Source organism: Lissotriton vulgaris, chromosome 11, assembly GCF_964263255.1.
Source record: "Lissotriton vulgaris chromosome 11, aLisVul1.2, whole genome shotgun sequence".
Classification (NCBI taxonomy): Eukaryota; Metazoa; Chordata; class Amphibia; order Caudata; family Salamandridae; genus Lissotriton; species Lissotriton vulgaris.
In genome coordinates this window covers 1039645111-1039662011 of record NC_141699.1, presented here as the reverse complement: position 1 = coordinate 1039662011, position 16901 = coordinate 1039645111, and the positions used below count along the sequence as shown (strand labels likewise).

At 45.9% G+C, this 16901-nt stretch overlaps 1 protein-coding gene across 2 annotated transcripts in view; it reads right to left on the bottom strand.

Annotated features, from left to right (window-relative positions):
* Positions 1–16901, bottom strand: part of GNB4 (G protein subunit beta 4) — a 699556-nt gene that overhangs the window by 514909 nt on the left and 167746 nt on the right. The window contains exon 1 of one of the 2 annotated variants that reach the window (XM_086944370.1): positions 15682–16014. The exons of the other annotated variant lie outside the window; for it this stretch is intronic. The gene's annotated coding sequence lies outside the window, so the exon portion shown is untranslated. Of the gene's footprint in view, positions 1–15681; positions 16015–16901 lie in introns of those variants that run through there. 2 annotated transcript variants of the gene reach the window in all.

The following is a 16901-nucleotide window of genomic DNA, read 5'->3' as shown; positions in this document are numbered from 1 at the left end:
CCCCCCCCTTCTTGTTTACCGCTGTTGCTTGGGCTACTCCGAGCTTCGGCCAAGTTAAGAGTGATGACCCTTCATATCTGGCTCATACCAACCTGTGTAGACACTCGGGTGGCTTTGTGGACGCTGCTCGTGCCTTGTTGCCTTGGTCGAAGTTGCTGATTTCTGTGACCTCCATCTGCGTATGGCAAGAGAACGCCTTTGGGTGAAGACTTTGTGGGAGAGTTTCCAAAGACTAGGTAGAAGGGCGCTAACGTACCTGTTGAGCTTAGCTTTCCTTCGGATCCTGCTGGTGCTGATGGCTTTGACTTCTTTTAACTGAATAGTACAACGGGTGGACTTTGATCTGTTTTTTTCAAACGCCTTGCGATATTGCCCTGTCGTGCAATTTCCACTCTGCTTCTGACCCCTCAGCACAAGACCTCCACTGGGCTCTAGTCTGCAGGCTTCTGGAGGAGTGGGCCCTGGGATACCAGAGTGTGGCCGCTTTTTCAATTCCTTGCAAGCTCTCCGCTTGCATACTCATGCAGTGGGTCAAAGAGGCCAAAAGTGGCCATGGTCTTGTGGCCAAGTTGACCTTTCCCCTCTAATTTGATTAGTGGACCTTTTGGCGCTGCCTTCCATCCCATGAGATGCAAATGAGAGGGGGAAGGGGAGAGGCACAAGCCCACCTGCAATGTAGAAGAAGAGCGGTCGAGAGATAGTGACAAGTCCAAGTCATTTCTTTATTTATCTCAGTGCTGCTCTGTCTGATGTGGCTCTCTGTGCCTGCCCTGTTGCTACTCACTGAGCAGTGACACTGGAGGCCTGAATGCTTGGGTTTGAGTGTCGCTGTCTGTTCTGCCTATTCCACAGTTCATTTGGGTACTGTTAAGGAGGCTGCTGAGGAGATCTTGATTTGCAGAGCACCACAAGGGGAGAGCGGGGAAGAAACTTGCAACCACATCCTGAAATAGATTCTGCCATTCGCATTTGACTAAGCGGTGGGCGTGGCAGTTTACTTAGTGAAAAAAACTACAGAGCTCCAAGATTCTCCAAGAGTCTTTGGAGCGTGTTAGGGTAGGGTAAGTAGGGATTAATGCTGACCGCTGCGCGGTGTGCAAACTGCAAAGATCTAATGTCCGCCTCTTCCGCACAACAGGGGCGCTGAAGCAGCCTAGTGTTCCAGGGAGGTCAACCTCTCACTCTCTGCTCCTCACGTGGTCTGCTTTATGAGGCAGACTCATCGCAATCCTCTGCTCACTTCCAGGCCCCCCAGGCTTCACGGGCTGTTAGACCTGGCATCATTGGCATGGGTTTCCCCTGTATTTTTGCCTTTGCCTACTATGCTTTTACTTTGTGTTGGACTTCGTTTTAGCTGGTCTAGATGCTTTTGGCACTTTGCCACTGCTGATCAGTGCGAAAGTGCAAATGCTCCACCGGTAAATTGTTGTCATGGATTGGTGTTTCCATAATTGGCTTATTTGGTGTACTGTAAAGTCCCTAGTACAGGGAACTGTGTGTGCCCAGGGCCTGTAAACCAAATGCTGCTAATGGGCCTGCAGCACTGATGCAGCACTGATGCAGCACTGATTGTGCCACACATGAGCAGCCTGTAAATGTAACTCAGACCTGCCACTGCAGTGTCTGTGTGCAGTTTGGTACTGCCATGTTGACCTGGCAAGTGCACCCACTTGCCAGGCTCTAACCTTCCCCTTTATTACATGCGAGTTACCCCTAAGGTAGGCCCAAGGTACCCGGTGGGCAGGGTGCAGTGTTTGTGAAAGGTGTGACATGGTGTGATGTGTGCAACATGCCCTGATAGTGAACTACAGTGAATTTAATTTCGTTTTTCACTATTGAAAGGCTATCTGTCCCATAGAATAGAATTGGAGTTTATTTATAACATCTTATAAATATAACTTTCCATTGGGACAAGGTAGAAATGTAAAGTTTAGTATGCCTAAACTCAGAATATAAAGATGCATCTTTCAGTAAGGTTGATTTTGACATTTGGTGTTTAAAAATATCACTTTTAGAAAGTAGTTATTTTCTTGCTTAGCCATCCAGTGTACCTCTGCTAGGTTTGTGTATGGACTGTTTGGCTTTGGAGTGACAGGGGCTAGGGATGTGCATTCTGTTCATTCAGACAGCCACTTCGGGTGCAGGGGTGTCCTGCCTTACCAGCGTGAGTCAGGGCTGGGCTGAATAGACCTGGGCTGCATTCAGAGTAGGGGGAGATTTATTTCACACCTGAATGGGCCTGGTCTGCCTTTGACAATGCTGTCTCCATCTCCTGCCAGGAAGCTGCAACATAGAGGACAGAACCGGTTTTAGCTTGGCAAAGAGCTTCTCTGCCACCAGAGAACAGAGGATTTTTTGCAATAAAAAGTGTGGCCCATACTTTTAGATTACTTCTGGAATTCAATTGGAACCTTTGCCAAGGGGAACAGCTTGATTAACTGAGAAGAAGTACTGCCCCTTTGCTGTGCCAAGGAAAGGACAAGGACTTTGCTGTATGCTGTGTCCCCTGCTTGAGGAAGATCTCCAGGGGATTGAAGTAGAGCATGCCTTCTGTTCTGAAGTCTCGGGAACACAAAGACTTCACCCCAAGCTCTCCGGAACTTCCTTGCTGGGAGTTCTGACCTGCCAAGAGGTGCCTGTTGCTGTTCTGGGCCACTGGAGGTTGTTCCTGCTGTTGGGAGCTGGAAAAGTAACACAACGAGGAGAAGTGTGACGCATCCGCACCTGTTTGACGCATCACAGAAGAAACCCAAGCAGTGCCAGCCCACAGCTGGAGAAATCGCCATATGACGCATTAAGTGTACCAATCTACGAAAGCTGAGATTACTGCACCGATTCAGACATAGGCCCTGCTGTGTGGCTGCAAGAACCAACGCATCGTTGGATCGCAGCTGAAGACATCAATGCAGCGCCGTTGCCCCATAGAGAAACGACTCATCCCCGAACCTAACGCATCGCACCAAGTCGACATCAGCGCTTGGGGCCGCAGTAAGAAAAGAGCGCATCGCCTCCCCGCACAGTAAGGAACCGAAGCATCACCTCCCCAGTGTGGCAGTAAGCGACCAACGCATCACCTTACCTGTGGCTGTTTTTGTTTATGATTTTGACGCATTCAAGGTACTTTGTGTTTAAAGTGTCGCATCTATAGTTTGCTATCGACAGAACTGTTTCTACCTTTTGAAAGTCGTATTTGTATTACTGTATTGTGGATTTTTGTCGATTTGGTCTAGTTTGGTTTAGATAAAGATTACTTCTGCTTCTAAACTTGTGTGGTGTCCATTTGTAGTATTTCAATGTATTACTGTATGTGTGCACACATGCTTTACACACTGCCTCTGAGATAAGCCTGTCGGCTTGTGCCAAGCTACCAAGGGGATGAGCAGGGGTTATTTTAGAAGTGTATCACCCTTACCCTGACTAGGAAAAAGGGTCCCTACTTGGACAATGGTGTAAACCATTGCCAACTAGAGACCCCCCATTAATAACATGGACCAATGAACCTGGCATTGTGCTTCTGGTGTGAGAAATGGAGTCTGAGCTCCGTTGCCTACTCCGTGACCTCCTCGCTTGCACCATCACTAAATCCTAGGCAGCCACCTGTCTCCCCCCCCCCCCCTCCCCCAGCATGCCACAGTGGCGGCCTTAGACGACAGTCAATCTGAATATCACAGGCTGAGCCCGATACACCTTGAATTATCAGGCGGAGGATTGGGAACCAGGCCTAGCCCAACTTAGATCAGCTCCACTGCAGCATCTCTCGCCACAGCACCTCTTGCTACAACGGCCCAATAGTTTGAAGTCAACGTGTCAAAACGGTTTCTGTTTCTGTGTTGCTGCTTTCAATCCAGGCTGCATATTCTAGGCCTCTTACTAAGCCCATGAGCTATAAAACTAAACAGATTGAACTACAGCAATGAAATAGCATTTCAAAATGTAACAACGTTTCCATACTGTCTGCCTGAAGCAGCCAATTTGCAATCGATTGGATTCTTGAAATGTCTCATCAAAAACTCACTGCAGAAACACTAGCATTCTATTTTAATCAAAGAATAATACAGTGAAATTTCTCATCAACAACTATCTGAAATCTTACCCAGGAGTCTGGACCAGAGAATACAAGATGACAGCTGCCTGGTTCGGCTGCGAGGTACTCTACCTGCTTGATACTGTCCCGGCGAATTCTCATTAATTAATTAGCTAAGCCAAGTAATGAGATGCAACATTCTTACTATTGTGCCCACCTTTTGTTAATTTCTCAAGCCTTCGCTCAGTGCGAGTGCCAATAGCAACTGCAAAAAGACACCTAATCCTCCTCAGCACTAACGCTTCTGCCTTACTATGATATTGCACAGAGCATATTATACCAGATCGAGTCTATTGGCTATGGGCAAGATAGACAACGACCAGTACCTTAAGAGTTTGCAAGCAACAGGATACTCTGCTATATACATTGTGAGGCTGCCTATGCCTACAGTAAGGACTGTGACATGATCTGCAAAACAATATCAAGGGGCCTAGGATACACCTGGAGCCTCACTCCACACCTAGTAACATTGGATAGCTGAGGTGAACAATCTCTAGATAAATATGCACTACTATTCTGTAATGTGGCACTGGCAAGACATTAAATATTTCACTGATTGAAAGCAGTGGCACCTTCAAAGAGGCCGATTGGAGATCAAACCTTGACTGGTGCATGTGACAAGAAGTGGTGTATCGGTCCTGCAGCGCCCGTGTAAATTTGAAAGGGTGTGTGGCCCTTGGAAGCAGCTCAATGAGATAGGGGGTTGGTAGAACATTCGAAACAGACTAACTTCACCATTATAGTTGAACGGTAATGCTGACCGTCAAAGAACAGTCCAAACACAGGGGCAATATGGGGTGGCGGTCAGAAGCTGAAACAGAGAGACTAGTAGAGTTGGTGTGTAAACAATATTTGCTTGGAACTGGTCACGTACTACGGACCCGGAGGAGGTGGGAAGGGAGCTGGGTTCAATGGGGCACTCTAGTCTTCTGTGTGATGTTTGTATTGGAGGAGAGTGACTTGGAGGGTTTGGGCACTGATTCTCAAACATCCTGGGTGTTGACAATCCTAAGCACACTGTCTGTAAGAAAGACAAGTGTTTGAATTACAGCTCTGTATATATTTGAAATGGGTTTACACAGCTAAGATTACCTCACAATTGACTGCGGCTAATGGCGCTCAAGACAAGATCAAAGAGGACAAGAGGGCACTTACTCTGGAATCGATATATACAAGGTCATTGTGGCTGATGAGAAGGAGACAAGTTGAGATAGCCAATGGGCTCCTACCACTACCCGAAAACTTCAAGGTGCTGAACAGAATATAACAAAAATATGTATAAACATAAGAAAGCATGTACAGGAACTTGAAGAGTGCACTCTTGAACTCTGTATTTCGCATACCAACAAGCAGGTGTCTAGGCAAGATGCATGCATCACAGACATTCAGAGAGAATATGAGGATTTTGACAATCTGCAGAGACCAAACAACCTCAGGTTCTTGGGTTTTACCAAAGGAAGAGAAGACACGGAAACTAGAACTTTCATCATAAAATTGCTTAAACTGGCATTTCCTGACTTGAGGAGCCTGGATTGGGATCGGCAAACCCAATATGTACATAGCTTTCTGCTAACGCAAGTTAATCCAGTATTGAAATGACACAAGGCCCTGGGGGGGGGGGGGGGGGGAATTCTTGGTCTTTTTTTTTTCAAATTTTCTTCTCAAGCAAAAGGTTTTTGAAATGGAACACAAAGACACCATAATTAAGGTTGATGATGATACATTCTTAGCCAGGCACGAATTTTGTCATGCTGCAGCATAAAGGAGGAAACTCCGAAAAATGATCAATTACTTTCAAATCAAAAAACGTTTGAGCTTTTTTGTTGGCTCCAGCTTGTCTTAATGCTGTGAAAGGCAAAGTCTAATGGCTTTCTTCAGAAATTGAAACATAAGCTTTTCTAGATACTCTAGGCTAAAACAGCAAAGTGGTTAAGGAAACAAAATAAATCTAGGATAAGGTTCCAGAGGCAGGCCGTCCAATAAGAGAACACAAGCCAGTCACCTTGCCAGCATCACTGCCAGGATAGTTTCAACATAGCAACATGATTTTGTCCCCAGTCGCGGCCCTGTTACTCACATCAATCGTGCAATTTTCCATATGAACCTCCAAGTCTCTGCTTACAAGAAGGTTTTAACTCTTCCCCAGACAGGCCAGGAGAGCCAGAGTAAGACTGGAGCTGGGACTCGCCCGCCCGGATATCATTTACTCAGGGGACATAATAAAATACTTCATACTTTGCGTGCCTAAGCACCCTCACTAAAAGCTCAAATTAAAAATATTTTTCAAGAGGCTGGTTCCCCATGGCAGGTATAGTTGGCAGCGGCTACATGTCTACTTGAAATAAAAGTTCAAAATCTGTATAACCAGAATATCCCGGCCAAAGCCTGGAAAAAGACAGTGAACGCACAGGTTAAGAAAAGATCATTTGTAAGGGACCTGGAAAGTTTACACTGCCAACCCAATCTTTCTACACTGGATGCCTCTTAAATCCTGGGAAAACCTCAGCCATACTTTGAGCAAGCCTGGCCTGGAAAGGATTAACTACATGAGACTTCTCGCACTGCCCACCGTGAACTTCAATCTATTTTGGGCTCAGCAAGACAACTCAACCACTTGTCGTCTATGTAGCTACAAACGTGACTCTTGGCTTCATCTGCTGTGCTGCTGCCCAAAGATGGCAAGAGAGCGGCACTGCCTGGGACTACCAATGTGCAGGTCTCACAGCTTTAGACACTGCAGAGAAGTCTCAGACCTGTGCTTCTCTGCCAACATAGTACAAATTGTGGCCCAACTAGGGAAATTCATAGAAGAAGTTGGGCTGTACTGACCCTACCATTAAAGTCACAAGCTGCAATTAGTTGACCACCAAGCTTGAGTAACAATGACCAAACAGCTTATAAAGCAAAATAACAGTCCTGTGCCCACAACATAATCAGAGTCCTGCCTCGGATTTCTCTCAACACAAACCCCAGTCACACAAAGGAACAAAAACGATCAAGACTAGAGGACTAAACAAGCATGTCAGACAAGTTAACCCATGTACCCAGCACCGAAACGAGGAAAATCATGTTGTTTTAAATGTTTAGTTATAACCAATGCTGGGACTGCTGACCTTAAGGTTTTTTAGCTTTGTAAATGAACATTAATTTATTGGGCAATGGGTCCACCTAAAGTACGTGTAAACTGAGATCCCAGATGTAGGTGCCATCCTTATGCACCAGCACTTCAGTTCTAGTTTGGACTATTGCTTTTACTATTTTACAGTTCTTAGCAAACCTAGTTACACCAGTTGGAGGGTGCATGGCGGTTATGAATTTAAAACTTTTTTTCTTTTTCCTTTCGTCTCCACACATGAATAATTTAGTAAATTGTAACGATTTTAATTAATCTAACAATAAAGCATTACAATCACTCTACTTATATATGGATATAGCAGCATTTATTGGCACTACCCCAGGCAATGACCATGCTCAATGCAGAACAGGCCTTCGATGGAGTCACATGGATATATGGAGAGTTATAGAAATAATGGGATTTTTGGTCAAAATGTATCAAATCAGTACGATTCTTCACATCAACCTTGAAGCTAAATTACTAATTATGGGTAAGCAAGCAGGCCATATAACAATAAAGTGTGGACTCAGCATGGTTGTCCATGCTCTCAACTTCTTTTTGCCATTTACCTACAACCCTTCATTAGCAAACTTCTATTAAACTACAGCATACAACCGTTTGTCTATAATGGGCATTCTACAAATCATCTTGCATATGCAGAGGATATGTCACTTTGACAACATCACCAGAGTGGGCAATAGTATTGGAGGCAAATAGATTTGGTTCAATATCTAGATATCTTTTAAATAGCAAGAAGACACAGATTCTGGTTATATCAAAATACCAGATCCTAGTAAAGTTGCCAGTGCACTTCATCTTGGGGTAAACTTCACTGAATGAAATTAAATGAAATTATAGGTCGGATTTAAGATTCAGTAATTCACAAGGCAAAAACAGTTTAAAAAGATGTAATACTTTACATCTACCTTTAATCAGCCATTGTAACATAATCAAGATACTTCCAAAGATCTTGTATTTATTTCGAGCAATACCTCTTGACCTACATGTCACTTCGTTTAAAGACTCCTTATGCATTAGGTTTTTATGGGTTTATGGACGCCCACTTAAGGCATTAAAATATCTTAGACTCCCAGTAGCAAGAGATGGTTGGGACCTCAACTTTTATATTTGATTATTTTTCTGCTATTATCCAACGTATGAGCTTTATAAATATAGTCGATCCACCGATGCTCAAACAATCGGCAATCTTCCCCTCACTCATGAATTAAGTTTAGACAAAGATGCGTATTGTTTCTTAACTAAGTTTACAGAACAAAATGACTATAAAAAGTTTACTTTAAAGTTGCATAGGCGACTATTAATCCATGGAAAATTTGAGTAAAGATGTTTAAAACGCCAATATATATCGTTTGCACTTAACAATGGAACTCTATATATTTACCTATATTTTTTCAGGATGGATATACAAACATTTGGGTGCTCAGCTGTCACTAAACAACTAGGAGATACATGCAATGGCAATTCGCTTTATTCCTGTAGGCAGTTACCAGAGAAATATGGGCCAAAAGAATCATTCTTTAAATATATGCAAACCAGCCATTTCATACTAAAAACTGATTGCAATCATTTCAATATGATACTCTGTAATTTCTTATCTGTTATAGATGATGGCAAAAAAATCAAAGTATTTGGTTTAATTATAATTAATTTTACTGAAATAGTCATTGATGATCTACAATGAAAATTGTACTAGCAACTGTAAACGTTCAGTTCTATTAACAACACTTTGGCGAAGATTATAGATCACTTTCTTGTTTCATTTTCTCCAGCAGCTTTCAAACACCAACTGAAAACTACATTTCCTATAAACTTAGGGAAATAAAACAGCAACAACAGTCCAGCCAATCAACATCCAGAACTCCCTTGAAGATCTGTTTGCTTCCTGCCTCTATCTGTCTTAGATGCTCCAGCAGCAGATAAGTATTACAGGCCTCAAAAAACATAGAAATGTTACTAGATGTGCAGGTCCAGTGACTTGAACAATCTACTCAATCTACCTGTAAGGTACTTAACCCGTAAAGTGGTCACAAATTGTGTGATCCTAGGAAAATTTTATTTTTAAAACCGAGCCACCTTGAACTTCATAATCACATATGAGACCACCATCAATATTCAAATTCAGCATTTCTGCTGCACAAAAAAAACGAATTTATTTGATTTAATAGACTAAACGTTTGCTCTATGTATAATGAGAATCTAGCCTGCATACATGGTACACATGACCACTGACTTGCCTCTTACTTCACTAATAGCATTGTAATCAGAGAGGGGGCAGGAATGTTCCTCAGTTGATGTTTAAAAACTAATTTTTAATAAATATATTAATAAAGCAAGTTGTGGTAGCGCACAGTAATTTACAAAAAACAAATTTTCCATTGAAAAGTTCACCTAACATTCAGTTTTACTAAAAAAAACTATATAACGAACAATCTGTGGAAAATGTGTTTCAGCTAAAATATTTATCATTTGTACATCACCAAGTAAAGTGTGGAGTTGCTTTCATCCTATTAAAATCTTTTTTTCCAATCACACAAATTACTAAATATGTATTCGTAACTACAGAAACATTTTGAAATGTTTGTACAGTTTATTTACAATCAATTTAAATGCTGTGTGTTAGAAAAAAAGTGACATCCTACAGCCTCATTTCACACTCATTGTACAGTACGATTGTCAGTTCACTTTACAAAATTATGTAACTCTGTAGTCAGAGAAAGAAAAGTAAACATAAACCTCCAGGATAAAATAAGCAGCAAATTGTGAGAAGACGTAAGCTGACATCTGACCTCTGTGCAGAATAAATGTGACAAGCTAAAAACTAAATTTTAAAGCATCTTTACTGGTTATTCACTTTCGGAGTGAATAGAACACCTGTTCTTTTGTCAGTTGGCCAGTTGACCAGTTGGCCCTAAAATAGCTCGCCTGATGAAATCTGTCTTGCCATAGTGAGTGGGCAAATAGATTTCGGAAGGTATTCCTTCTTACCTCTCCTGACTGAAAAGCTTATTGTGATGTAGTGTGCTATGAAATATTCCTCAGAATTATTTTGCTGTGTAATATTTTGATAAACAGTTTACTATTGCATAGATATGTTATATGTCGCTGCTGTCTTTGACGTGCTCTCTTGTTCTGCAGCTTCTGGATTGGTTCTCGTATTCCTTGAGCAGTCATTAAGCGCGAGGGTTGAACTTCGGTCCTCCGACCACTAGGGGGCCCCTACCCTCTCCAAGGGTCCTGCTTTGTTTCTGCATGTCGACAGAGCCCTGCGCTGTATGGTGAACAGTTCAGTTCTCTGCCCTTCACCTGCCTTGTAGGCAGAGTGGACAATTCCAACAGCAATTCTGCCTTCAGGACCCAGCCCCCAGGAGCCTACAGCGGTATGCACTATCAGGACAGGAGTCTGCATTTTGAATTACCATGCACGGGTGAGGCCAAGGCTTCACCCTGAACAAAATCACCGAAGACCAGCTAAACACCGCCTTCGCCCGACGCCCACCCGCTGACCCCGACATCGCCGCCAGCAACCTCAGGCGCTGGATTCACGACTGCGCCAACACTCTCGCCCCGTTCACAAAACCCTCCAATAGACACACCACCAAGAATGCCAGCTGGATGTCCGCGGAACTCCAGATCTGCCAACACCATCACCTCATCAGAGCCGCCAAGAGGACCTCCTTCAAGGATCGCCTCAACAACAACTGACAACAGCAAAGAGCTCTTCAACATCGTGAAGGAACTCTCCAACCTAAACACCAACGACATCCCACCATCGCAAGACCTGCGCAACTCCCTTGCCACCTTCTTCCACTGCAAGAACGTCGACATCCACGACAGCTTCGACAACCTGACCACCCCAACAACCAACGACACCTCAGACCCTACTGCCACCACCCACAGTGACCCCTTCCTCACTTAGACCCGCATCAACGACGATGACACCATCAAGATCATGAACACCATCCACTCCAGCTCCCCGTCAGACCTATGCCCACACCACATCTTCAACAAAGCCAGCGCAACCCTCGCACCCCATCTCCGCAAGGCCATCAACATCACCTTCGAGGCCGCGACCTTCCCGGAGAGCTAGAAGCATGCCAAGATCAACGCCCTGCTCAAGAAACCCAAGGCTGCACCTGAGAGACTTCAAGAACTTCCGGCCTATCTCTCTGCTCCCTTTCCCGGCAAAGGTCATCGAGAAAGCCATCAACAAACAGCTGACCCGCTACCTTGAGTAGAACAACATCCTAGACCAGTGCCAGTCGGATTTACAGCAACCACGGCACTGAAACCGCCCTCATCGCCGCCACTGACGACATCAGGGCCCTGCTGGACAAAGGCGAAACAGCGGCCCTCATCCTCCTGGACCTATCAGCCACCTTCGACACTGTCTGCCACCGCACCCTACGTAAATGCCTCCACAACGCAGGGATCCGAGACAAGGCTCTGAAATGGACCACCTCCTTCCTCTCTGGCAGAACCCAAAGCGTCCGCCTCTCCCATTTCCAGTCTGAGGCCTCCAAGAGAATCTGGGGCGTACCCCAAGGATCATCCCTCAGCCCGACATTGTTCAACATCTACATGGCCCCGCTCGCCCACGTCGCCAGACTGCACGACCTCAACATCGTCTCTTAAGCCGACGACACACAGCTGATCCTCTCCCTCACCAAGGACCCCCTCACCGCCAAAACCAACCTCCACCAAGGACTGAAAGCTGCCGCCGAATGGATGATGAAAAAGCCGTCTGAAGCTGAACTCGGACAAGACGGAGGTCCTCATCCTCGGCTCCACCCCCTCAGCCTGGGACGACTCCTGGTGGCCGACCGCCCTGGAAGCAGCACCAACACCCACCGACCATGCACGCAACCTGGGGTTCATCCTCGACTAAACACTCTCCATGACCAAGCAAGTCAACGCCGTCTCATCCTTCTGCTTCAACATCCTCCGCATGCTCCGGAAGATCTACAGGTGGATCCCAATCAACATAAGAAGAACGGTCACCCAGGCCCTAGTCAGCAGCAGGTTGTCTACGGAAACGCCCTCTACGTGGGAGCCCCAGCCAAACTGCTGAACGACTACAACGCATACAGAACGCCTCTGCCCGCCTCATCCTCGACATCCCTCGACACAGCCACATCACCCCCCACCTTAGAGACCAGCACTGGCTGCCCGTCAACAAGAGGATCACCTTCAAACTCCTCACCCAAGCACACAAGGCACTCCACGACACCGGACCAGCATACCTCTACAGACGGCTCACCCTCTACATCCCGGACTGCCAGCTCCGCTCCGCCGACCGCGCCCTCGATACCATCCCGCGCATCCGAAGAGCGACCGCCGGCGGCAGATCGTTCTCCTACCTCGCCGCCAAGACCTGGAACACACTCCCCATCCTCCTACGGCAGACCCAATACCGACTTACCTTCAGTAGGCTACTCAAGACCTGGCTCTTCGAGCAGTAGCAGCACCACCCCCACCCCCTCCCAGCGCCTTGAGATCCTCACAGGTATGTACTGCGCTTTACAAATTTCATGATTGATTGATTGTAGTACAGTCCAACAGTTGCGTTTGACGACACCCCTTCAAACCATATCTGGCTCTGCCCTCTAAATCGGTTGACAATGCCAACAATACTAAATTACTTACCACGCTAGATTTACATAAGTACTAACCTTCCTCATTAAGCCTCATCGCAACACAAAATTGGTGCTACCAAGACCCCAAATATGTATGAGGGGAATGAATGCTATGCACAGAAGAAGGAAATGGAATGTTTGCCTTAGGATGCACACATTGCAGAGGTAGTAGATGCATTGGTCCACACATCCCTGACAAGAGCTCTGCCGTCTCTGAGCTGGTGGCTTGCCCCCAAGAGCCCCTCCTTAGGAGGGAAGAACTCCCACGACCCCCTAGGTAATTTGGACCTCAAAAGCAGGCCACACCCACTCCAATCTGTTCCAGGGACCACTCATCAGACAATGCATGTGGCCGCCTGAAGAAAGCTAAGGATATACCCCGAGTATAGAGCTCAGGGACAAGTACCCACCCTGACCCCTCGGATGCATTTCTGGGACCCTCCTTCTCCGCCATATTACTCCAATGACTTTCCTCCAGACTCTGATTGGGAAAAGAGCCAGACAGGCCTTGGCACCCCAAATCTGATAATGCAGACTCTAACCTTGCCCAAGGTCCCCAAGCGGACCCACTGCTGACAGGCTCGCTGGACCTCGAAGACATTTTATTAACGAAGATCTTTTCAATGGGTTAAGGCAGACAAGGTGGCCGCTTACGTGGGAGGATGGCTACATAAGCCTCTAGACAAAGAGGTCCACAATAGACAAAGAGTGTTTGCGCCCTTCCTTAGAGGAGAAAAGTCTCTCTGACTCCAGAGATCAACGCAAAAATGGCCATATTCCTTGCCAAATATATAAAAGGATCTATGTTGCAATAATACTAAATTTCAGCTATAAAGATGCATCATGAAAAGCAACCACACACGAGTCCCTCAAGAAATCAAGGTCTACAAGTCAATGTCAAAGAAATAATAAGGCTGCAAAATTAAGCTCTGCAAACGCAATATATTTTTAGAACATTGCTTAGGTCTATAAAAGAACAGAGACAACATGCACCATCTGTGCTGAAGGTAATAATCCCCAACATCTGAATCATTCAGAGTAGAAGTAACTTGCTCTCAGAACCACTGGCAGTGAGAGGAGCATATAAGACAGAGGCCATATGCCTCAAATCACTGGACTCCTGTTTAATCACAATTGTGACCGTCATATTCGACTGAACAGCACTCTGATGTAGGAGTGAGGAGTTCTGTTCTATAAAACAGTTTATAAATAAATACATGTACAGAAATGCTCATAACCTGTAACGTCATGCTGGATGGTAGAACTTAATAGCATAAGTTCTACAATAACAGTGGAAGACTGCAGCACTATTGATTTAGACACGACAGTAAAATAATTTAAGAATGGAAACTTTAAGAGGCCCTGAATAGAAGGATTTGAAGACACCTTGTAGGAGTTCTCTTGCTTGACAGTTAGTGAGGATGGACCTAAAAAAATGGCAAAATCAAAGCAAAGCAGCTTGTCAGGACTATAAGAGATGGGAGGTTTATTGACCGAATGAAGATGAGAGGAACAAATTGCACCTATCTGGGAAGAGGATAACGATTTTAAGAATAAGGGTTCTAGAAATGAGTCAAAGAGGCCAAGATTATGTATGGATGCATGCACAGCTGTCCAGCAGGAGCACGACAGGCTTTTTAACAATGATGTTTCACTCTGAGGTTGGGTTTTATACAGCCCTACTAAATCAGGGTTAAGGTGATATAATGAGGTCATCCTATTTGTGATCAGCAGTGTTAGCCCTGATTTAGCTTTTACTGCGCAGGTACAGGGAAGGATTTGCAGTACTTATGTTCTCTTGTAGTGGTTTTACATAACTAAACCTATCAATATATCCAAATTAGATACCACCAATTTTCTACTAATGAGGGAATGTGCCGTTTTTCATGATTTAAAGTGGTATTGCAGAGTTTCTTTAGCCCAAAAATACCGCTCTAATAAAAGTGAAAGTGCACTATTCTTTGATTATGTAACAAGTTTCCCGGAACTTTAAATAGGGCCGTCTTGAATTTTTCCTTTTAGTGTCAGGTTATCAATTTAAGAATACAAAAAGACAATGCTGTTGGCTTAAAAACCAGAGCACACTATAAATTAGGTGTTGAGTGTGGCATATAGCAAAGCTGATGACTGCGCGGTATGCCAAGAACTTGGCGGATAGACCCTAAATTTGAAAGGACATGATGTCAGGTGAGGAGGAGGTGGAAAGGGGAAAGGTGAAGAGGGAATTAGATGGGTGCTCTTTAAACGGTGCCCAAAAAGTAATCAAGAATGTATGCCTGGCATAATAAGTCTGAAAGGTTGAATGGCATTATTGGAGAGATGGTGAGGGGAAGCAATCCATCACGTGACGAGCTGGAGTGGTGGGATTGGGAAGGGTAGGAGTAAGAGGCAGTTGCTGGACAGAGAATCTGTGGCTAATAAAGGTCTGTAAATAGGAAGGTGCATCTGCATGGGGCAGGGTGGAGGGGGCAAATGATGGCAGGACTGAAATAAGGACTACTCGTGACAGATCGGGGAGATGGGGTCAAAGACAGCTGGGAGAAAAAGGCCTTGGGCAAGGTGAGTTGGATGATTAGGTATGTGGGATTGTAGCTTTGGTGAATAAAGCACTGCACGGATGGCAGCTGGGCTGAAGAGGGTTGACATGCTCGAGACCAGTAGGAAGAGGAAGGGCTGGGGTTGGGACAGATATTATGACTAGGAGGTGGGTGGCTGGGTGCAGGATGCACGGTGCCCAGACAACAGCTCCCCTGGCCTTGGGTGGTGGTGTCACCAAGGGCCCTGGGCCAGGCACCCCCACCGGGTCACGCGCAGACCCCGCCCCATACCTTCTCCCGAGTCTCCCTTCCTCCTCCTGCGGCAGGCTCTCCTTGCCCGGCCTCGGCCTGTGTCGCCGCTGACGTCTCTTCTCCCGCCGGTCTCCGCCTCCTCGCCGGCCGCCGCGCCTTACATGACGATCTCCCGGGGCACGTCGGCGGAAAATAATCCCTCGGAGCCCTGAGGTGGGCCGGCACCTGCGGCGGGGGGGGAAGGCAGGCAATGCAACGCGCTGCGGCGGCGACAGCAGCCTGGGAAACGCAGCGAGCTTCTTCGCCCTCCGCCACACCCATACAGGGAACCAGCGGCACGAACCAACGCTGGCGGAGGGGGGGGGTCACGTCTCCGGCGGAGGCAGGCGACCGGGAGGCATGCGCCCACGCACGCCTAAACCCCTAGAGATATTTTATTAACGCATTTCCACGGAATCTTTGATTTTGTACAAAATATGTGCTAAGCCAGACAGACCATAACAACAGTCGCAACCAGCGAGACCCCTCTCTGCCGCGCCGTGGTACAGTCCAACAGTCGAAGTGGACTTGAACCATAGCAACAGCCAGGAGAGGGGGTGTGTAGGGGCTGGTGTAGGGTGGCATGGCTGTCACTGCCTCTCCTCGCCGAGGAGGAGCCGCGGAGAGCACACACCTTGCTGTTTGCGGGTACCATTGGCACGTCTAGTGATGTAGCCCGGCTTCTACACCGTTATAAAGGAGCAAACCCCACCCCCGCCTCAGGGGAGAGCATTGGCGTTTAGACACTGAAATAGATGCTTGCAAATAATACACATTTAAGGTTTTTTTTGGATAGCAGTATAGAATGTCTTTTTTCCAACATCATAAAGGTTCATTCAGCCCGACGCTTTATGTGATAAAGCTGCATGGTTCACGCATTTTTTTTAGAGGCCTGTGTCACATGAGCAAATTCTGATTATAAATTAGTAAACATGGAAGGTAAGGCAGTAGTGGCCAATGCCTTTAATGTCATTGTCAAATCTCTGCTCCCTTTCCTTCTGCACGCACGCGCCCTTTTTGCCTCTTTTGTTCATTCGCTGAGGTGACTGCTTCATGCCCATTTCGTTCAAACACTGCCCCCTGTTAATATATTTCTGCCTATTTTGCTCACACTGCTCCTTCTCCACACACTGTCCCTTCTGGTCAAACGGACATCCACTTCTTGTCCCATCTGAGCATCTCGGCTCCCTACCCCTTAACCTCACACCCTGACCCTCTAA